At 41.7% G+C, this 24,174-nt stretch overlaps 1 protein-coding gene across 1 annotated transcript in view; it reads right to left on the reverse strand.

The window, feature by feature from the left end:
- Positions 1-24,174, reverse strand: part of LOC126310273 (lachesin-like) — a 1,180,447-nt gene that overhangs the window by 87,495 nt on the left and 1,068,778 nt on the right. The window lies entirely within an intron of this gene.

Consider the following 24,174-nt stretch of genomic DNA (forward strand, 5'->3'; position numbering starts at 1 on the left):
TGGTCATTGATTGCGTTGATGCCTATGTATTGTTATTGATATGCGATGTAAATCTTTAGTTTTATACTTATAACTTCCTCAACAGTTAATTTATACTCTATCAGACTTCCAAAAGGCTTTTTCCTCTCGTGAGCCGAATTCTTCATCACATTAATAACGTAATTTACAGGTGTACAAATATTATTTTTGAAGAGGTGGAAGAAAATCCAACCAAAAACGTATGTAGTCGATTATATTATTTCCAGCTTGCTGGCCTGACAGCGTTTTCAACTGTGGGCCATGTGTCAATGATTCCAGTGATGTGATAAATACACTGAGATTGTTATCATACCAGTGCTTTGAATGCAACGTTAATACAGTAATATTGTATTTTTGCATAAGTCGTCCATATATACAGTATATGTATAATATCTTGTTACTTATTTAGCCACGCGGGGTAGCCGCGTGGTCTAGGACGCCTTATTACGATCCGTGTGGCTCTCCCCATCAGAGGTTCGAGTGCTCCCTCGGGCATGGGTGTGTCCATACCCATGACTAACTAGTGTGTAGGCTTAGGGACCGATGACCTCAGCAGTTTGGTCCCATAAGACGTTACCACAAATTTCCAAATTTGCTACTTATTTACGCTGTAAATTGTACAGTTCGATTATTGCACGTCCAACTAGTTATTTGTTTATTGGAACGAGCAATATGAGTTAATAATAATAGCTTGATGTATGCATGAAGTCATTTGTCGACTAAAGTGAAATGCATGAACCATTTTGGTACTGGCACGACCAGTTTTCCTCGTGTGCCTTAATTGACTATTCAGCCTCTCAAACGTCATCTCACCTATAATGTGTTTCAGGCGTCCCTAAAACTTCCTAAATTGGTCGTGACACAGAAACTTAGTTTTTCGTAAACTAATGGTTGGCTATGAATGCAGCATCGTTGTAATTACTACCTGCAACTACGAGACATTGAAAATATTTTTGAATGTAACGATATACCTTAGCTAATTTCGAGAGCTACTGAAAAACAACAGTAACGTAAAGGTCAGAAATGTTGACCGCAATACTTTCGGAGAAAGCGTCAGAACAGCTGCACTGGTTAGGCGATTTTTCTTCATCAATGGAAGTAAAAGTACCCCGTGGCGCAGGATTTGGCTTTTACATTTAAAACAATTCCCGTGAATTTTTGTGAAGTTTCTCGCCAACAGTCAGAGACTGTACTGTTTCAAGAGGTCTCGAACACCACTAAAAATGACATCGTTAAATAATAGCGGTAAAGGATTGCTTTGTCACTGCTGGGAGCACAAATTTGTTATTTATTCATGGAAACACAAAATGGATTTTCTATAATTGACAACAAAGGAGAAAAAGTAATTGTTACAATACTTTAGCAGACAACATGTTACTAATAATAATCATAAATCAAGATATTCGCCTTTCTGTTTATGTGATAACTTAAACTGTAACACGATTAAGTCGCTATATTAGTGAGAACTTACTCTGTATCGCTTAATTTATTGCAGTGCTACAAAAATAAGTACAATTAACTTATCCAGCTGCGTTTCCTCTCCATATTTCAATACAGTTCTGCTAGAGGCGATGAAATAGTCCTGTGTCAATCAGCAGGAAGACGTCATAGTGGTAGAAGCCCCCATCAGCCTAATGACCAGGTAATGTGGAGCTGTATTGCGTACTTGGGCACAGGAAGACTGATTCAGGATGCTGATACTTTGGAAGATGCCAGACAAAGAAAGCTGAAATTGCGACATCCTTCGGATGTAAAACCGAATAACTCTAGAAAAGAGAAGCAGCTGTATGAATATCAAGAGCTCAGATGGGAAACCGCTCCTAAGCAAAGACAAAAAAGCTGAAAGGAGGAAGGAGTCTAGAGAGGATCTGTACTGAAGGCAATATTACAGAAACGGAACAAGACCTAGATGAAGATGAGATGGGAGACACGACACTGCGAGAAGGATGTGACAGAGCACTGACAGATCTACGTCGAAACAAGTCCCCAGGAGTAGATGACATTCCGTCAGAACTACTGCTAGCCTTGAGTTAGTCAACCATGACAGAACTCTTCCATCGAGTGTGCGAAATGTATGATACAGGTGAATGTATGATACAGGTGAAAGGTATGATACACGTGGCTTAAAGGAGGACGTAATAATTCCAATTCCTGTGAATGCAGTTGCTGACAGGTGTGAAAATTACTAAACTATCACTTTAATAAGTCGTGTTTGTAAAATATTAGCAAGAATTCCTTACAGAAGAATGGGGAAACCAGTAGAAGCTGATCTCAGTGAAGGTCAGTTTGGACTCCGGAGAAATGTAGGAACACGCGAGGCAATGCTCACCACACGACTTACCTTAGAAGACAGGGTAAGAATAGGCAAACCTACGTTTTTAGCATTTGTAGAGTTAGAGAAAGTTGACTGAAACACTCTCTTCGAAATTCAGAAGGTAGCGTGGATGAAATACAGGGGTCGAGAGGCTACTTACAACTACTTGGAAAGAGACGGCAACTATAAGAGCCGAGGGATATGAAAAGAAGGCAGTGGTTGAGAAGGGGCTGAGACAGGGTTGTAGCCTATCTCCGATGTTATTCAGTCTGTACATTGGGAATAGAATAAAGAAAACCAAAAAAAATTCGAGTAGGATTTAAAGTTTAGGGAGAATGAATTAAAGCTTTGAGGCTTGCCGATGACATTACGTTTCTATCAGAGACAGTGAAGGACTTTGAACAGCTGTTGAATGGAATGGATAGTGCCTTCAAAGGAAGCCATAAGCTAAACAAGGATAATGAAATGTAGTTGATTTAAATCAGGTGATGCCGAGGGAATAAGATTACGGAATGGTACGCTTGAAGTAGTAGATAAGTCCTGCTATTTGGGCAGCAAAATAACTGATGATGGTTGACGTAGAGAGTATGTAAAAGTAAGAGCGGTTCTAGGCGCTTCAGTCCTGAACCGCGGGACTACTACTGCAGCAGGTTCGAATCCTGCCTCGAGTACGGATGTCTTACTTAGGTTTAAGTAGTTCTAAGTTCTAGGGCACTGATGACCTCAGATATTGAGTCCCATAGTGCTCAGAGCATTTGAACCAATCAGTATGTAAATTGTAAGCCAGCAATGGCAAGAAAAGCATTCTGAAGAAAAGGAGTTTGCTAGCATTGAAACAGACTTAAGTTTTAGGAAGTATTTCCTGGAGATATTTATCTGGAGTGTAGTGAAATATGGAAGTGAAACTTGGTCAAAAACAGTTCAGACAAGAAGAGAATAGAAGCTTTGCAAATGTTGTGTTACAGAAGAATGCTGGAAACTGGTTCGGTGGATCACGTTACTAATGTGCAGATACTGAATGGAACTGGGAAGGGGGGAGGGGCGGGGACAGGAAATTTATGGTACGACTTTACTCAGAGAAGAGTTTGGTTAATAGGACACATTCTGAGACATCAAGGAATCACTGGTTTAGTATCAGACGCGTTAACAGCAAAAAATCATAGAGGAAGACTAAGAGATGAATACAATAAGCAGATTCAGAAGGACGTAGATTGCAGCGGTTATACAGAGATGAAGAGGCTTCCACAGGATAGAGTAGCATAGAGAGCTGCATCATACCAGTCTTCAGACTACAAACCACAACAACGACAACAACAACTCTACAACAAAATAAGATATACAACTCCTCTTAATCTTATATAAAATTTTGATATCTTATCTGCATTTCTTTTACGACAATGTGTGAGCTAAAATCAAACATATGCAAATGTTACGCAACAATAAGTTTTACCTCTACCAACTCTTCATATTTTCGTGGAATGTCTTACATAATTTGATGCAGCACTGTAAATGTGACGGAACGGATAACGAAAAGAAATTCAGTTGTTTTTCTAGTGAAGTTATCACTTTAAAATGTGCAAAAATCAAATTTTTCACCTAATAGGATAAATATTTCATATCAGCCGAGCAGTGTCTTTCAGCTCTGGCACTAGCATTTGGTGAGTAGTACTGCAACAATAAAAGTAGCCTGAGCACGGAATACAAAGATAAATCGTTAGCGCTGAAAGATGAACATTTTACCTTGGAAGAAAGAAATTACAATACTTGACTATTAGATACAAGGATTTTCCAATGATTACATTTTAAGCAAGTTTATGTCATTTATACACACATTACATCATATGCACATTGTCATTGTATACATTTTGCAAATGATCGACATTTGCATGACCTCACTTGAATGCGATGAAACATATGAAAATGATGGAGACTTTTTATTACTTACCTGTTACTTTAAAGTCATATGGTTATTTGATTATTGCTAAATTCCCCCCGACTTTACCATTTCTAATGTACAGACTAAGAAAGGTTTCTTAGGTCACAGAGAAAACTTAAATATGAGGATATCATTATGACAGTAGGGTGAAATGATTTCTATCATTCTGTATTGAGATCTTTGAAGAAAACACTTGTTACTATTAGGTAACATGGCACTATATGACTGCCAAAATTGGTGTATAGCAACATACATTTGAAACTGCACAACTATACTAGTTACTTTATTTTGTGTTTTGACTGAAGGTGAGATGAAAATAAGAAATATTTATACTTTCGACTTATTAGTGATTTACGCTCAGAGAACTTGTAGAATTTGATGATAAAGACTTCTTCTAAACTAGTACTTTGAATATTACGTCAAGGAAGAGATGTTAATTTCCACTCATTGTGACTTTATGATAAGATATATTTCTGATACTGTAGAACTACTCATGCAAATATTATGATTACTAATTACAGTTACTAAATAATTATGATATACAAGGCCTGGAAAAAGTTATACATATTATTAATTAGTATACAATTCATATGTTCTCATAAAACTATTAGTTATTAATGCTGGTGAAAGTATGTAGCTAACTACAAAATTAATTCGGTAAGCTGATTCTTTATGAAAAGCTGAGACATAGACCAGAGAAGAAAACAGTGCATAAAAGTCCTGTTGGTACTGTTCAATAGTAAATATTATTTGTATTATCCTTTTTGTAATTTTGGACCACATCTATTGGTTGTAGGTACACATGCACTCACATTGCTAGAAATGAAGTTACTAATATAATGGTACTGTGACTGGCTGTAATGAAAGAGGATTACTGATATTACTAGTTAGTTGGTGTCTTGTGCATAACTTAGTTCTGTACATTTTTATTTCGTGAATTATGTTAGCTAGATTGCTAGTGAGAACATAATTTAGTTTGAATCATTCACTTAATAATGCCTAACTATTAGAAACTGTTGTTTAGCATTTCTAATTTATACAGAGTTGTACAACAGTGTTCCTTGTAAGCAGTAACTACCTAGATTTCATGACCTGGAGATAGATGTGACCAATATCAGTAATTCCTTACACTCGGTTGTGACCCACACAGAAAAGCAACAAACTTATCCATGTGCATCAACCACACAATAGAAATTTTTGAACAGTCTGAATGAATGAACAGTATTTCAAAGACTACCAGATGAGTTACGTGCCTGAGCGAAATTAATGAGAAGTGGGACAATAGACCTTGACATTTCACAAATCTGAGCTATGAAAAGTTTATGAGTTTTGCAGTGAAAGAAGAACTTTTGTGAGGCATTGATAAAACTTAATATTCTTTGTAATTTAAAGCAAATCATTCTAACTGGACTCTGAGAACTGATAATTAGCACAAAAGGATTACAACATGAACAGAAAATTCTTTAGATAGACTAATCTTAATTGTATAATTTAATGAATTCCTGTTACTAATGATAATTAATGCATTCAGCTGTAATGAAAACCTACACTGATTTTAAGTAACTAATATTTTGCACCGATGATAATTAATGCATTCAGCTGTAATGAAAACCTACACTGATTTTAAGTAACTAATATTTTGCACCGATGTCTATATAACATGATTAATAAGTTAGGTTACCTCTGTATCTCACAGATAATTATAATTACATTCTGTAACAAATTTCTTGCTCTGGTGAATGAAATTCATGGAATTAGTTCTTTTTTTGATGAAGCTCATTATCTACACATTCAATATTGAAACAAGATGTATCTGAAACTGTTAAGCACAATATTTATGAAGACAAAAAAAATAGCAGTAAATTTACTACCTCAAAACATCAGAGGTTTTAAAAACAAAATCAATCATGTTCAGATTAGTTTAGATGAACTACAGCCTATAAATCATGTTGAAATTATTTGTATTTCTGAACATCATTTATGTAGTAAAATTAAAATGTTTAACATAGAAGGGTATACTTTAGTTTGAAAGTATTGTAGAAAAGAGATGGAGAAAGGAGGAGTTGGCACTTACATTAGAAAGGATCACAATTACCATAATATTGACATTCTTAAATACTGTAGTGATCGGCATTTTGAAGAATGTGCCACACAAGTAGAAACCTACAAAATAAAAATAATTATAGTCACCATATACAGGGCTCCAACTTGTAATTTCCAGCTGTTCACTAAATAGCTTGATGCAGTATTAAATTTCTTAACTTCTAAAAATAATGAACTCATAGTAAGTCGAATTTAACTGTTCTGGAGGAAAGTTATTCAAGATCAATACTAAAGTTTCTTACCACTTCTTATAATCTCATTCCCTTAGTACAGTTCCCAACCAGAGTTATGGGTACGAGCATCACTGCTTTTGATAAAATTTCCATAGATACTACCACACTAGCAAATCGTAGTATCAATCCAATATTTAATGGCCTTTCAGATCAAGATGCCCACTTTCTTACAAATAATATAGAGGATTCATATTCAAGTAATAACAGGAAGTGGGAAGTTATACAAATAACAAATGAATCAGGAATTGAAGGTATAAACTGTTTGAGGGATACCAACTGGAAAGCTGTATACCATTCACCCAGGATAAATGAAAAATATAAGTTTCTTTAATATGGTCATAGGCCACAGTGAAAACTGCTGCCCCAAGAAAGTAATCAAAGCAAATAGATTAAATGTTTCAAAACTTTGGATAACAAATGGAATAAAAGGTTCTTGCAAAACAAAAACAAGACTGTACTTAATGTCAAGGGAAAATTATGTAACAGAGCTAAATCAAATTACAAATTACATTGTAAAAAAGTAATCAGAACCTAAAAATGTATTTATTTTCAAGAAAAATAAATGCCTCTAATAACAAGATGAAAACTATATGCAACATAGTAAAAAGTGAAACAGGAAAAACTAATCAGGCAAATGAGGAACTTATGTTAAATGTAAATAATGATTTGATTAGAGATACTTCCAAAATTGCAGACACTTTCAATAGCAGACAACTTATGTTTGCGTAGTTCCTCGGAAGAGAACTTAAAATATTTAAAAAATGCATTTCTGCAGAAGTTTGACAAAATTCAACTATATCCTACCTCATCGAAAGAGATTTCTAATATTATCAGCTCTCTTAAAAACAAATGTTCCAGTGGTTATGATGAATTCAGCACTACCATAATTAAATGTGTCTCTTTGGAACTTTGTGACACACTGAGTTACTTACGTACTTTTCCAGATAGGCTTAAATGCGCTATTGTCAAACGATTACACAAAAAAGGAGACAGATCGTCAGTAGAAAACTTCCATCCCATTTCATTATTGGAAATGTTTTCAAGTGATGGAAAGGTTATGTACTTTACAAACACTTAGTATAGAAAAATATTCTCATTTGCAATCTGTTTGGAATTCAGAAATGATTGTCAACTGATCAAGCTATAATCACTTTTATAGATAATATATTAGAATCAATAAATCAAAAGTTATTATCACTTGCAATATTCTGTGATCTGGCTAAAGCTTTTGATTGCATTAAGCATGATATCCTCATATGAAAGTTAAAATATTAGCATGCTCATGGTTCTCATCCTATATTTTTAACAGGAAACAATCTGTGTCTGTATCAGGCTTACCATATAACAATAGTCATTCAAAATATGAAACCATCCGACAAGGGGTGCCCCAGGGCCCTATTTTAGGTCCCTTGTTGTTCCTATTATACATTAATGACCTTCCATTTGCAGTATCACAAAATGCAAATTTTGTGTTATTTGCAGATGATACAAGCACTAGTACAAAAAACAGTACCTGTGATCTCACTAAGCAACCAGCTAATGAAGTACTAATGGGTAGTTCTGAGCAAATGGACTGTCACTGAATTTTGACAAGACCCAATACATACAGTTTTAGTACCTCACAAAGCATAACTGACCCTATAAGTATAATGTATTCAACCAATGAAAGTAAAGCTGTAGAGAATGTCAAATTTGTAGGGCTATAAAGTGACCACAAACTAAATTGGAAAACTCACACTCGAGACATAATGAAATGCCTTAGTTCAGCTACATTTGAAGTATGCATGATGGCAGAAATAGGTGATTTAAAAGTGAAGAATTTTTCTTATTCATCCTGCTTCCATTCACCAATAAGTTATGGAATCATCTTTCGGGGAAAGTTCTCTCTTAGAGACAACATTCTCTAAATTCAGAAACTAGTCATTAGAATTATATCTGGTGTCAGTCATAGATCATCATGCAAATGACCACTTTAAGAAACCTAGTATTCTAACTACTACTTTTCACTACATATACTCATTGAACTTTTGTTACAGAGCCGGATAGACGTGAACGTATAAAACATGTTCTCCCCTTCATTTCCAATATGTCCCTTTTTACACAGAATAGTGCAAAACATGATTGTAATGTCAGAACCAAAAACAACTTGTATAAGGACTATAAAAGCTTAACATTAGTACAAAAAGGAGTCAAATACATGGGTACTCATATATTCAGTAACTTACCAGGGCATATCAGACTCTTTCCACATGCCAGAGACTCCTCTCCAAGGGCTCCATGGAAAACGATAAATGTAATGTACTGTAATGTAATGCATGCCTTGGTAGAAATTCGCCCATAAGTTTTATTTGCGATACTCAGAACAGATCGATACGACATCAACTACATCATTTACTAATTGACTAGCTGATATTGGAAAATATTAAATGTAATTTGTGAAATGTACTCAGATAACTATTCATTAGTGTAAGAATTATTACTGTAAAGCTATATAAATCTGCATGGTGGAAGCTACAACAGTACCAGTGTTGTAACAGATTTTGCGACGTCATGAAACTTTTCTTGATGTTAGAAGTTTATAATAAATCATGTTCTGCATTTTCGACTAAATTATTTAGTAGGAAGTGAGTCGCAAATTTCCCGAAAATGCAACGATAGGAACCACAGGCAACATTTTTAATGGTGAAGTCATAAAATTAACTGAATTACACCACATATTAATGTACAACGAATATTAACTTAAGTACTGAAGTGTAGCAACACTTTACTTGGTAATAGAGCAGTCTGTAGCAACAGAAATTGCTAAAGGCGTTCAAAACTTAATTAGACACTTTGGTTTCAAAATATTTCATAAAAACAAAACTGTTAGCTATTCCTACCTCTCTATGAAGTACATCAGTTCATATCTTACCTTTTGGAAGGATGCTATACTCTTATCAACCATGTTTTCACAGTCCATTGCAGAATAAGGTAGGAGCGTTGATCATTTCTATGAAGAATGTTGCTCTTCACGAGAATACTATGTCAAACGTGGTGCTTAAGAAACTTATTATGAACACATCACAGGAGAGTGTTGTAACTTGAGGCTGGTGCTAGGAATTTCAATCTAGCGGCCAATTTTAGCATCACAAGAACGAATTGCATTATAGACCGCCATAAGCAGTTTCTGGCATTTTCTGCTGCTCTTGTTGTGAACCATGAGGTTGTGTTTTGTGTAGCATTTGCAAATATTTTTACTTCTACAAATTTAAATACTGCATAAAATATTAAAGTTATTTGTAATTACTAATTAATTAATTAATTAATCGATTAAAAATTTTATGTTGAGTAAAATTCAATATATTTTTAACACTAGTTACATAACATGTGAACGGTTCAACCATAGTTTGTCGGTCATGCGCCATTTTGTACCTTGAAGCGGAGGGTGATCTGTCAACTCTGAATATGAGCATTAACAATTGAACTGAGTTCCTTTAACGTCTGAACAATTTTATCGTTCTTGACAATGGAAATTTAAGTTATTTTTGCATAGCTTCTACTGCGAAACATATTTAATTTTGTAACTGGTTTTTAATAACACTCTTTTTAATTTGGTTTCATTTGCTATAATATTAATATATATTGTAGTAACAATGTAACAGACAGAGTATCATATACAGCACCGACAATACGTTCCTGATTACAACAGTTTTAAATTTCAGTAGAGTAGTTGTTCCTAGTTACATGGGGACCGATGACTACAGCACTTTGGTCCCATATGGACTTACCACCCCTTAGTTATATGAACGTGTTCTATCTGGCAACATTTTTTCGTATTTGGAGAAACCATGAACTTCCCGAGTAACTTTTGTAAATCAGAAAAGCAGAGTATCACACAAGGAGTGAATACTGTTATTTAAAAGATGGAATGAGAACACCTGTAAACTTTTGTTACATAGCTGGATGGGCATGAACGTATAAAACATGTTCTTCCGTACTTACTGTAGTGGTTAGTTTCGAAACCATATCGTCTGAACTTTTGTTACAGAGCCAGATAGACGTGAACGCATAAAACATGTTCTCCCCTTCTTAATGTAATGGTTAGTTTCGAAACCCTATCATTTGGACACATAATTCTTACGCAAATGATTTGATGTAACATTTACGTTTTAGTGAAGTTCAGCGCTCTTTTGGATAAAGGACAGGGTCCTGTCTTATTATGCAAATGGATTGTCCTTTTAAAACGAATGAGATGCATTGAGGTATAAAAGCTACAATAGAAGAAATATATTTTATAATATACAGGGTTTATAAAAAGGAATCACCCGTTTTGGCACATCTATATTTCTGAAACTAATAAAGATATACAATGAATTTGGTTTTTTGAAGAACGGAAAAGTCAAAAAGTTCTTATTCATATCTTTTCATAAGTGTTCAGTATACCCCCCCCCCCCCCCCCCCTTGAGATCCACGGCACAATGGAATTGTTCCCACACTGCAGTGGGAATGTCTTGAGTTACAGCTTCCACACCGGCTGTTATGCGATGTCTCAGTTCATTCATTGTTGCTGGTAATGGAGGCACATAATCAGACTCTTTTTATAAACCTCACAAGAAATAATCACATACAATCAGATCTGGGTGACCTTTGAAGCCAGTAATCTAAGGCTGAATCATTTGGTCCACTGTGATGGATCCATAGTTTAGTAATCATTTGATTTAAAAATTCCCGCTCTTCCAGATGCCACTGTGGCGGTGCCCCATCCTGTTGGTAAATGAAGCCGTTCGAATCATTCTCCAGCTCTGGGAGAGGAAAGTTCTCACACATATCGAGATATGTGCTTCCTGTAACGTTGTTCTCGACAAAGGAAATTGGACCATACACCTTTTCCCGCGAAACCGAAAAAAATACATTAAATTTTGAATAGTATCTCTCATGTTGTACAACTTAGTGTGGTTTTTTCCGTACCCCATATTCTCACATTATGGCGGTCCACCATTCCATTTAAATGGAATGTTGCCTCGTCACTAAACAGTAAGCTTTTGACCGATATCACTGATCTCGATTTGCAATACGATTTTGGAGCAGATACTGTACTCGAACATTATGAATCACCTTGAAGAAAATGACTTATTGATACATAGCCAACACGGATTCCGAAAATATCGTTCTTGTGCTACACTGCTAGCTCTTTATTCCAACGTAGTAATGAGTGCTGTCGACAAGGGATCCCAGATCGATTCCATATTCCTAGATTTCCAGAAGGCTTTTGATACCGTTCCTCACAAACGATTAACAATCAGATTGCTTGCATATGGAATATCGTCTCTGTTGTGTGACTGGATTCGTGATTTCCTTTCAGAGAGGTCACAGTTTGTGGTGATAGACGGTAAATCATCGAGTAGAACAGAATAGATATCTGGCGTTCACAAGGTAGTGTCATAGGACCTTTGCTGCTCCTGATTTACATAAATGATCTAGATGATAATCTGAGCAGCCTCCTTAGATTGTTTGCAGATGCCGCTGTCTACCGTCTACTAAAATCATCAGACGATCAATTCTAATTACAAAATGATTTAGAGAGACTTTAAGTATGGTGTGAAAAGTGGCAATTAACACTAAACAAATAAATGTAGGAGGTCATCCACATGGGTACTAAAGGAAATCCGATAAATTTTGGGTATACGGTAAATCGAACAAATCTAAGGGCTGTCAATTCGACGAAATACCTACGAATTACAATTACGAGCAACTTAAATTGAAAAGACCACATAGACAATGTTATGGGGAAGGCGAGGCAAAGACTGCGCTTTGTTGGCAGAACACTTAGAAGATGCGACAAACCCATTGAAGAGACCGTCTACATTAAACTTGTCCGTTCTCTACTGGGATATTGCTGCACGGTGCGGGATCCTTACCAGGTAGGATTGACGAAGGACATCGAAAAAGTGCAAAGAAGGGCAGCCTGTTTCGCGTTATCGCGCAATAAATGTGAGAGTGTCACTGATATGATACGCGAGTTGGGGTGGCAGTCACTGAAACAAAGGCGATTTTCTCTGCGGCGAGATCTATTTACGAAATTTCAATCACCAGCTTTCTCTTCCGAATGCGAAAATATTTTGTTGACACCGACCTACGTAGGGAGAAATGATCATCATAATAAAATAAGAGAAATTCGAGCTCGAACGGAAAGATTTAGGTGTTCCTTTTTCCCACGCACCATTAGAGAGTGGAATGGTAGAGAAGTAGTATGAAAATGGTTCGGTGAACCCTCTGCCAGGCACTTAGGTGTGAATTGCAGCGTAACCATGTAGATGTAGATGCAGAACTGCCATCCTCCATCTTGACGAGAACGAAATTACAGAACACCACACGTTGTTGTTTGTCACCTTCACAAAGAACTAAAAAATGGTTCAAATGGCTCTGAGCACTATGGGACTTGACATCTGTGGTCATCAGTCCCCTAGAACTTAGAACTACTTAAACCTAACTAACCTACGGACATCACACACATCCATGCCCGAGACAGGATTCGAACCTGCGACCGTAGCAGTCACGCGGTTCCGGACTGAGCGCCTTAACCGCGAGACCACCGCGGCCGGCCACAAAGAACTGCAGGAGCTGAATTTTGCATGGTTTCATGTGTAAACGTCGACGCTTTACACCCCAGACAGACATTGGGGCCATGTTGAGCTGCCAAGCTGCACGGTGAACGGATTTCTGCGGATTCCTTGTGAAACTATGTGGGATGCATTCTGCGTCTGTGTCAGACACTCGGAGACGACCCGGCAATTTGTCTTTATACAAACAACCTGTTTCTCGGAATTGTTCGTGCCATCGCGTAATGCTCTGTGCTGTAGGAGGATACACACAATACCTAGTACGAAAGTTGCCCTCAACAGTTCTTACAGACCAGCATTGCACTGAACGTAGAACGCGAACCGCTTTCTGTTGTCCTGCATCCACTTTAACTAGAACTGAAGTGGGCGCACATTGCTGCTACCTAACGGGAGCCACGTAAAATTCTAGAGTTCGTTCTTTTCAGCAATACGTTGTTCACGCACGCATCTCAATTAACATAATAGTTATGATTTTTTTTAAAAAACTCGGATGATTCGTTTTAATACACGTTTTATTTTGAGGACGGAATGTATCGTGATGAATGAAGTCATTTAACACCAATCTGGGTGTAAAACGATGTCCTTTCTAAAATACTACGGAACTGTGGCAGTAAATAAACAGCGGAGTAATTATTTACACCAAATACTGTGCAGATATGATACGTTACCTTAATCTGCGCCTTGAGATATGTGCAGCATGTAGTGGGGTGGACGTCCTCTCCAGTAAAATTCGCTGGGAAGTGTGTTGTCGTCTGAGACGGGCGCTCCGGCCCGTGCGTGGCGGTGACAGTGAAATAGCGCTCCAGAAATCGCGGTGCCGAGGTGGCCGCGCTCGCCGCTTTCTTGTTTCGGTACTCAGCCCTTCACCCCTCCCACACGGCCCTGGACGCCCGGCGTCGCCGCCGCCTGTTTTACTGCCGCTGACCTTGCGGTGCGGTGGCGCCGTTTTTGCCTCCGCCGGCGGCGGCGCCACCGGCACCACGGGGGCCGTCACCGGTTTTTAGGGTCCGCAGCGGCGCGGCAAGTGTTTTATTTCCCTGCCCATCAGATATCGCGGACGTAAACATATGGGCCTGGAAGCCAGAGCTGCGGAGACTAATACGCAATTTCCCTGCACTGACCGCTCGCTGTCCCACTTTACGATGGCCGCTCCGAGGTCTGACGCACGGTGCGGCGTTCTTCCTGCAATTCAGGAGACTGACTGCGCAACCACTTGGCCTGCACCCGGGAGGAGGATGGTTCAAATCCCTGTCTGTCCATTCAAATTTAGGTTTCCCGTGATTTCCCTATATTGGTTAATGAGAATACCGGGATGGTTCCTTGTAAGGGGCACGTCCGATTTGCCTCCCCACCCTTCCCAAATCTCAGCAGGTGCTCCATTTGGAATAACTTCGACGTCGACGAGACGTTAAACTCCCTCCTCCATTTCTTCTAACATTACTCTGGGAGGGAACATTGGTAACTACTGCTCGCGAATTATTGTTTTATATCAGGGCAAAAAATTTGTAATAATCAGTTTACGCAAAACGTAAAATGACGCCCCATTATTTTTTCTCCTTTTCAAAAAAATGGTTCAAATGGCTCTGAGCACTATGGGTCTCAACTGCTGTGGTCATCAGTCCCCTAGAACTTAGAACTACTTAAACCTAACTAACCTAAGGACATCACACACATCATGCCCGAGGCAGGATTCGAACCTGCGACCGTAGCTTCTCCTTTTCATCTAAAGACTAATTTAAGCTAATATTACTTGTTTTATCACATAGTTCCAAGCTGAAGAGTTCATTCAGAGTTAGACGAACTAGAAATGAGCATGAGCGCTCGTGCTGTGAAGTTACTGCTGTTACTGAGCTCGCCGCATTCCGATTGTTTGTCTTCTCCGTACTTTTATCCCTCTGGCTACATGTTACCACAAAAATAATACACTACTGAACCATAATATTATAATACACTAATGGACCATAATATTATCATCACCTGATGAATAATGTGTTTGTAAAACGCAATACAGCAGCGATTTTGCTTGGCATGGTTTCGACAAGTCCTGGGTAGATTTCAGGAGGTTTCTGGCACCAGAAGTCTACGCACGCGTCATGCACTTCCCGTAAATTACGCGCAGAACGAAGAAACCTTAGCAGATGTGTGTCATGGGGATCATATGAATTAGGTACCCAACGTAGCAACACGAGCTCATCATCATGTAGTACCATTCTGGCCTTGGACACAGACAGTTACTCTGCTGGAAGGTGAAATTACCATTGGGGTGCACATCAAGCACGAAAGGATGCAGATAATCTGATGTAATCTTCACCGACCAACAACCACTGTCCATAGACTCTTACAGCAATAGCATGATAAAAGCCGACCGTGTAGCCGTTTCCGAATGCTCGTTCCCAGGCGCCTGGCCATAACAATTTATCATTTTTCAAAATAGCTTTTTCCCTAAACACACTATCGTTAAGATGGTTCTCCATTCGTCTCTGCTCTAATATACCGGATGATTATAATTAAAGTGCATCTACTGACTGAGATCCACTGTGGGCTATAATATCGTATTGTAATGTTGTAACACAGAACTGATTTACGCTGGACAAAAAATTTGTTCCTATATTCCAGAATGAGATTTTCACTCTGCAGCGGAGTGTGCGCTGATATGAAACTTCCTGGCAGATTAAAACTATGTGTCGGACCAAGACTAGAACACTTAGACCTCTTCCACTTCAGGCGTTGGCCCCTATCGCCCATACTATCCCCAAAACTTATGTAACCTAAAAAAAACCATAGGTAGTGCCTCCGCCACTTTCAACCTAAAATCTAACTAGGACGGTTGTTTGCCACCACTTCAGCTCGCCAGACGAACAAAAATTAAATACGCGTCTGAACTTTAGTTTAAAGAAAAGAAAAGGAAAAAAGAAGGAATTCAATAGTTGTATTATATTTTGTTTATCATTTATTTCGTTATGTTTTTCTTTGTAGTATTTTTATCTTCTTTCGGGGATGTCCACAGTAGTCCGTCGGCAGAATGTCCAGTTGGTCCTCTTGTTCAGTGAAGGTGAAACACCCTATAATTACCGTTGATGTCTCTCATCAGTCCATCATGAGCTATATCTCAATCTCTTCTCATATCCGGTACACCCCAATGGTCTGGTGGGCGCGTAAACAACGGCCCCAAGTACAGTGTAATTCGCAAAAAGCGAACCATACGACGCTTTGTCCCGTAAAACCGTGTAGATGCTCGTTAAATAATGCCAAAACTCTAATAACTCTACAAGGCTCTCACTAACAAACGAAACGGTGCATGTTGTTGTCGACAGCGGCGCATGTAGTGACGTTATGAAGAGTTGCCGGGTAGAAAGGGACGTTGGGATGGATCAGTTCGGTGGGCTCTACGGACTGAGGCGTCCGTCGTAGCAACAATGCCCACATGCACCGTGTGAGGAGCCAGCAGTCGGCAGCCGTACCACGAACGAAACGGTGCATGTCGTTGTCGACAGCGGCGCATCTGGGACAGAGAGGATCCTGTGGAAACATTGTCGGGTGTGGAATTTTTCAGTTGCTATCACAAAGAATGGTTCAAATATCTCTGAGCACTATGCGACTTAACTTCTGAGGCCATCAGTTGCATAGAACTTAGAACTAATTAAACCTAACTAACCTAAAGAAATCACACACACCCATGCCCGAGGCAGGATTCGAACCTGCGAACGTAGCGGTCGCTCGGTTCCAGACTGTAGCGCCTAGAACCGCACGGCCACTCCGGCCGGCGTTGTTATCACATACCACAGCGCCCTGACCGTTGTGGAAGGAATGGCGAGTGTATTTTACTCCACACTCGCCTCCAGCCAACCGCCGGATGTCGGTGTTCAACCACATTAGCAGGCAGTGTCCACTGAAAGTAGCAGTAGAAGCCCTGGCTTCGAGGATCCCGCGTAGTCAGATAACTCATGTCGACCAGATAGGTGCGAGGAGTGCTGACGTCATATGACCAACAGGAATCGGCAACCCGAGGTATTGAGGCACCATCTCCCGAATCAGTGTAGCAGGGAGGGTGTCCTTGTGAAGTACGTAGGTGATGCATCGTCCGCAGAAAGAGATCGCGCGGCCTGTTACGTACGTTTATCATTCCGATCCGTCCTCGGGCAACGTTAGCATCTCGTAACGGTTCTTGAACACCCTACCCTCGCTGACGAAATGACCTAAGGCCGCCTGGAACTTGGCAGCTACCGTAGCGGCCATCGGGAGAACGTGTTTGTAATGATTAAGTTCCAGAGCGAGTTAGACGTTGACAAAATGTACCCTCGTGATCAAGTCAAGTTTCAAAAGTTATGGAGACGAACTTGCATGCAGGTCACATTAAATAGTCTGCGACACGTATCTGCTGCTGTACGCTGCAAGTTCCCATGGAAGGTCGCTCTCAAACATTTCACCACCGGGACCTTGGTAACGGGCACTGGTGTACTGAGATGCAGTCCACTGCACATATCCGTGTAGTTCGACTACCACAGGTCGATATGGCTCCTGGCCACTTCGCCGTATCTCTAAAGCCACGCGATCGCCGAACATATATCTTCTGCCAATCTCACCAAGAGAGCATTTAAAATGCACACTGTGGAGGCGAATGCCCTCCAAACGCTGTCATAGACCATGAAGTGCAGGCTCGAAGGCGACGGCGAAGAGAAAGACTGACAGAGGGCATCACTGTCGAACTGAGAGGACAGTAGTGAACGGTGGCGATCGGTAGCCATTGACCAGGACTATGGAAGGGACTCCGTGGATGAGACGGAGAACCACAACTGCCGATGTTGGGGACAGTCTCATCTTCTCTAAGACAGCCTCCAAGAAAGGGTGCTCAACTCAGTCAAATGCCTGGTCTAGCTCAAGTGGCACGAGGGCGGCATGCCGACATTAAAGCCACCACAACTCTATAAGAGCTTAATGCCTTGTGTGTATTACTGCCACCTCCCAGACAAGTTTGGTCGGCATGAATGGCATCTTTGACAACATCGAGGAGCCGAACGAGAAGAATGCAGGCGGTCAGCTTGTAATCCTCATTCAATAACGCCGGATGTCTTGCGGTTTGCACCCCCTCCCCCCACTTTGGTTTTGGCATAAGGATGATCATGGCTTCCAAAAATTCGGTGGCGGCGGGGACGTGGGGCGGGGGGGGGGGGGGGGCGAAAGTATGGACCCAGGAGTTTCAGGAGTTTGCAGCACATCTGTCGTCAAAATTCCCCCATCAGGTAAGAAAAGGTGTTATAAAATTCAAGCGCTAGACCATCGGGTCCAGGAGATTTGTTTCTCGCGCCCCGCGACAGGTATACACGCATTTCACCCACGTGACGGCCTCTAGAAATGTGGCGTCTGCCCGCACCCTTCCCCGATGTGGCAGGTCGTGCAGGGCGTCCTCAACGTCATTGTCACGCCGTTGACCTGCTAGATAGAGAGTACGGTAATAATCAGTGAGGACACGGGATATGGCGTTGTGTGTCTCTGCACGTTGTCCGTCAGCCGAAATAACAGCCGTAATGGTTCGTCTCTTACGATGTCCGTTCCCTGACGACGTGATAAAGAGAAGCATGTTGCTCTGGGATGGAATCATCTAGTCTCGCCCGAACCCACCTGCCGTCCAATCGGTGAGTTGTGATCTGCACAAGCCGTGCCTGTTTCCCGTGGATGACAGTTTGGCCCTCTGGCGAACGTTTTTCCGGCTCTAGTTCTCGCAAGACAGTGTAGTAAAACTCAGACTCGATCGGGGCCAAAGTGCCCTGTGTCGTTCATACGCGTGCGGCGAAAAGCTGGTTTAGTGCAGCAGGTCTACCATCCTGGTGTGCCAGGTAGTAGTGACGGTTACACGGCAATCTTCTCCCCGTAGAATGTTGACGTTAAGAGTCTAAAGTCCTCTACTACGGCTCGTCTGCTGTCGTGGCAGAGTCACGGGGTGGAAAAAGGCCTGATGGTCGGTGAATGCAGTGGGCCACAGCTCAGCACCGACAGTTGCTGCCCTGAGACTTCTGGAGACGTCTGTCCAACCTGTTGGCCGAGTGTCTGGTGAAGTGAGTATACGCGCGTCGGTCACCGTGGATGAGTCTCCGTGTATCATGCATAGCGAGATCCCTGACCTTAGCTTGAAGGGCTGGACATGGGACACGGTGAGGGATCTGATCCTTAGGGCGTAAGACGCCGTCGAAGTCCCCGCCCACTACGATGTGCTCTGTAGCGCCTTGAAACATTGAAGCTACCTCAGTCCAATAATATTGTGTTCATTCTCGACGGTTCGCAGTACCAGATGGGGCATACAGATTCACAAGGTTGATTTCGCCGATGGTGAGCGCAATGCCTCTCGATGACGGCAAATACTGAATATCCGATGGTTTGATGCCATCACGTAGTAGTATGCCCGTACTACCACACCGTCGGAAGTTGGGTTGACGTAAGACGCGTATCCCTAAACATCCAGATCAGGCCGTACCTCTTGAAGAAGCACGATATTAGTGCCCGGACCCGAATCATGTCCTTTAACAGCTGGGGTTTGATACTGGAACTAATGATGTTGACACTGATTGTACCTATCCGATATACCTCGATCATTGCATAGTACGATGAGGTATCCTGCAGTCGTTTAAGCCAGTAAGCACCATGTCGCCCGTCCGATCGTCCCTGCCATCCGTACCGTGTATAATATTGATGGGCAGAGACAAGATGCCCGTCCGCCAATCCGCCAGCCGTGGGCATCAGATTGTCGCTCGAGTCTGATTTCATTCTTTCCATCTCCATCTCGGACGTCCAAACACCAAGCTGGAGGTATGGTACGCTAGGCGACGCACGACGTTCATCTGGTGTCTTAGCCGCAAAATCGTTAGGGGGCTCGTCGGTGAGTTGAGCATTATTAATGTGGCTTTGTCCTAGGGCGGACGTTGCCACCAACGAATCAGGAAAGTTGCAACGTGTCACCATCTCGCGAAGCATTTCCTGCAGACTGACTCCTCTTCTTTCCTCGTTTGGGCGACTTCTGCTTGCGGGAATGCGTGTCCGCGTTCTGTGGATCACGACAAAAAGAAGGCACCTGCCGCAGCTCCAGGGTGTCCGAGCTCGAGTCGATCTTTGATGCTCTCCTTCCTCACACGGCTGGAGTGCAGACGTGGTCACTGCTGTCGAGCACGGCGACGGTTCCGATGGAGGCTGCGTCGTCGTGGGCTCGGAGACCGGTTCCGCGGGTGTAGGTAACTGGTACGGAGCAACGTCCGCGTTGTTCATGTCCTCGCTGCCTCAACGTATGTTACAGGCAGCGTCGTCGGTTGCGATATAGGCGTCATATCTGCACGTGATATCTGGACGAGGAGTCTCTGCAGGCATTCAGAGCGTACATGCCCGTCGTGCCCGCACCCTGAACAACCCGCGGTTGAGCGTCATAAATAACGATCGCTCGACAGCGAGTACAGTGTCACGTAGTACGATGGGATGTGTTTTCGCAGTTCGAATCACACCTGACGCACTCCAGACAGAATTGGATACATCTCGAACGTATGCCACTTTTCTTCCACGTAAGGCCGCAGCGCGTTCACGACAAGCGTAGCCGGAACTTCAGAAGGCAGCTCCAATATTTGTATGTTCTGAACGCCGAGTCCTGCATGGTCGACAGTCATTAAACCCACGTTGCCGTCCGAGTGATAGAAACGATTTCCATCGGTGGAACGGCGAATAAGCCGGTCGCACGCTGTTTCATCGACAAATAAGAAGTAAACTGTGCTGGCTATAATCGAAAGATGTACACTGAGAAGTTCATGTGGATCGACGTGCATTACTTTACGCCGGAAACGCTCTACTTCGTATGCCTTAGGTCTTGCGTACTGAGCATGGATCGTTAATTTAATCGTGCCTTTTCTATAATAAAACGTATATCGTCGTTCTAGGTGATTAGCTTACAGTACTAGTACCCGTACAAGTAGTCCGCAGATCGTGGTCGTGCGGTAGCATTCTCGCTTCCCCCGCCCGGGTTCCTGGGTTCGATTCCCGGCGGGGTCAGGGATTTTCTCTGCCTCGTGATGATTAGGTGTTGTGTGATGTCCTTAGGTTAGTTAGGTTTAAGTAGTTCTAAGTTCTAGGGGACTGATGACCGTAGATGTTAAGTCCCATAGTGCTCACAGCCATTTTTGAACCCGTGCGAGTAAACAACGGCCCGCTTGCGGAACGCCGCACAGAGCCCCGCGAACGTCCACTTCGCAACACGGCTGAGAGGCGACTGTCTATCATCTGATCTACCCAAGCACGACTCACGACCCGTCCTCACAGCTTTAATTTTGCCAGTACCTCGTTTCCTACCTTCCAAACTTCACATAAGTTCTCCTGACAACCTTGCAGAACTAGCACTTCGGGAAGAGAGGATATTGCAGAGACATGGCTTAGCCACAGGCTGGGGGATGTTTCCAGAATGAGATTTTCACTTTGCAGCGGAATGTGTGCTGATATGAAATTCCCTGGTAGGAAGCTCAGGTGATAGAGCACTTGCCTGCGGAAGGCAAAGGTCCCTAGTTCGAGTCTCGGTCTGGTACACAGTTTTAATCTGCCAGGAAGTTTCAGTTCCAGTATTGGCCACCAGGTGCAAATCTGGCGCTGTAAATGCAAGAAATACGTATAGTTATGGATTAGGAATAGAATATGCGCAGGAAAGGTCAAACAAGTGAGAAAGGCATAACGCTGATTTTATTATAAACTACCACTTAAGGCTAACGACGACAACGTGCTGCATTCGTAAAACGAAGTGATCCACAGCTGTTCACAGCAATTTAGGGAAATGAGCAACCTGTTCCTGTGTACTGGTCTTCAGATGAGAGAAAGACTGAAAACGTCCCGGGTAAACGTGTTATTTGAGATATTCCACAGAGGCAAAAGTCACATGGTTCAGAGCAGATGATAGTGTACGCCATGCATCTGGAAAACCTCCGGACGTAACACACTCGTGGAAGGTCTTTCACTGGGCGAGCCACCTGAAATGTTGCCCCGTCTTGTACGAAAACAGTAGTTTCCCCACAGTTGCGCTCTTCCAACGCAGGGATCAGACACCGTACAAGGAGGTCACGATAATGTGCAGACGTCGTGATAAGCCCGACAGCTCGTCTTTTCGAAGAAGAACGGACCAAGAGTTAAAGTCTTTATGAATTCACGCCGCACAGTCAGATACAGCGAGTACAGTGTCTCATCGTGCACAGCATGCGGTGAAACGGGACCCCAAATTTGGCGGGAGTTGATAAGCGATTTTCTTTTCTGCGATACGGCGTTGTGTGTTTCCTTTGTCGGATCCTATGATTTGAATGGTTCCTCCTTGGTAATTTCAACTTTGTTAATTTTTCTAAAATCAGTTTTCAGCTGTTTGGATGCGAATATTTGTAGGCATGCTGTCTATAATATTCTCTCGAAGAGGGTTAGTTTTGTGACTGTTTCATTATCTTTTGGCAAAACTTGCATGGTGATACGCAAAGGTGAGGTAGCTGATTTTGATTCCATTATGTTTTATTCCTTTGTGTTTCATTTTTCGCCGCGCTGGATTAGCCGAGCGGTCTAGGGCGCTGCAGTCACGGACTGTGCGGCTGATCCCGGCGGAGGTTCGAGTCCTTCCTCGGGCATGGGTGTGTGTGTGTTTGTCCTTAGGATAGTTTAGGTTAAGTAGAGTGTAAGCTTAGGGGACTGATGACCATAGCAGTTAAGTCCCGTAAGATTTCACATATTTTTCATTTTTCGTTTTATTTGTTGACTCCTTCCAGCTTTTTGTTACGCACTTATCTATACACTAATGGCTTGGTGGCTGTAAAAAAATCACATGAAATGAGCGGAAGGAATGACTCGTGGGTTCCAAAGTGTTACTAGCGGTCCAGCTAACTGAGTGACTGTGGTTAGGGAGTTCAGTTCTTCATAAGCCACAATTTCTGGAGCCAGTGCTAAGCGACGCTTGAGGTGGCGTATAGAGCAACTCCACTGGACAGTGGATAACTGTTCTCGGTAGGGTCTGGGTTTGGCGAATACCTGGAGTACATTGCCTGCCTTCGTATGTAGTACCAACATTGAAGTGGGGAGGAGGTAGTGTTAAGGTATGAGGGTGTTTTTTGTGGTTAGGGTTTGTCCTCTCATTGCTAAATGCGGAAACATATGAAGACACTTTGTAACATTTTGTACTGGGTACAGTAGAGCAACAGTTCGGAAACGATGTTTTTATCTGCATGACAAAAAGCCCTACCACAAGGCAGTATATGTGGGGCATGGTCTGCGGACTGCCACCATGTCCTGACCTGAACCAAATGGAGTACCATTTTAATGAGTTACAACGTGGACTTCTTTCCATATCACATCGTCCAGCACCACTACCTTCTCTGGTTACGGTTCTTGCGGAAGAATGAGATGCCACTACTCCACAGATATTCAGACGCCTCACTGAAAGTGTCTCCAGCACAATGAAAACCGTGATGAAGGAGACGGGTGAACACATCCCTAATCCAATAGATACCTTTGATCAGATTGTGTAACTACAGCTGCAATTAATTTTAACTTCGCGGACATGTAAGCTAATGTCCTAAGTAGGGCTGACGTTCGTTAACGGTTGTAACATCCATACTCCTACACGTAGTTCTGTATTGTGTATTTGATTGTATTTTTCTTTTGTATAGTGATATTATTCGAAAATTCTATAACTGTACTGAGAAATACGTGTTGCTCAAATTGTGAATTTAAATTCATAGAATGAATTGTAAAAAAATCAGGTGCAGTTATCTAACAGACAGGATCGCATAAGCTTTCGAAGTGCAGATGTATACTAGATAGTAGTAGTAGTAGTAGTAACCATTTAGCATCGACAGTCGACATAGCTGTCTAACTTGGTTGGAAAAGTATAACTACGATAGGAATAACAAATGTTCTTATCGGTTGTCCCTGACTGATGTGGATAGCCTGAATGTTGTCTGCACAAGCCGGTTGAGAGAGTGA

This window comes from Schistocerca gregaria, chromosome 1 (assembly GCF_023897955.1).
Source record: "Schistocerca gregaria isolate iqSchGreg1 chromosome 1, iqSchGreg1.2, whole genome shotgun sequence".
Lineage (NCBI taxonomy): Eukaryota > Metazoa > Arthropoda > Insecta > Orthoptera > Acrididae > Schistocerca > Schistocerca gregaria.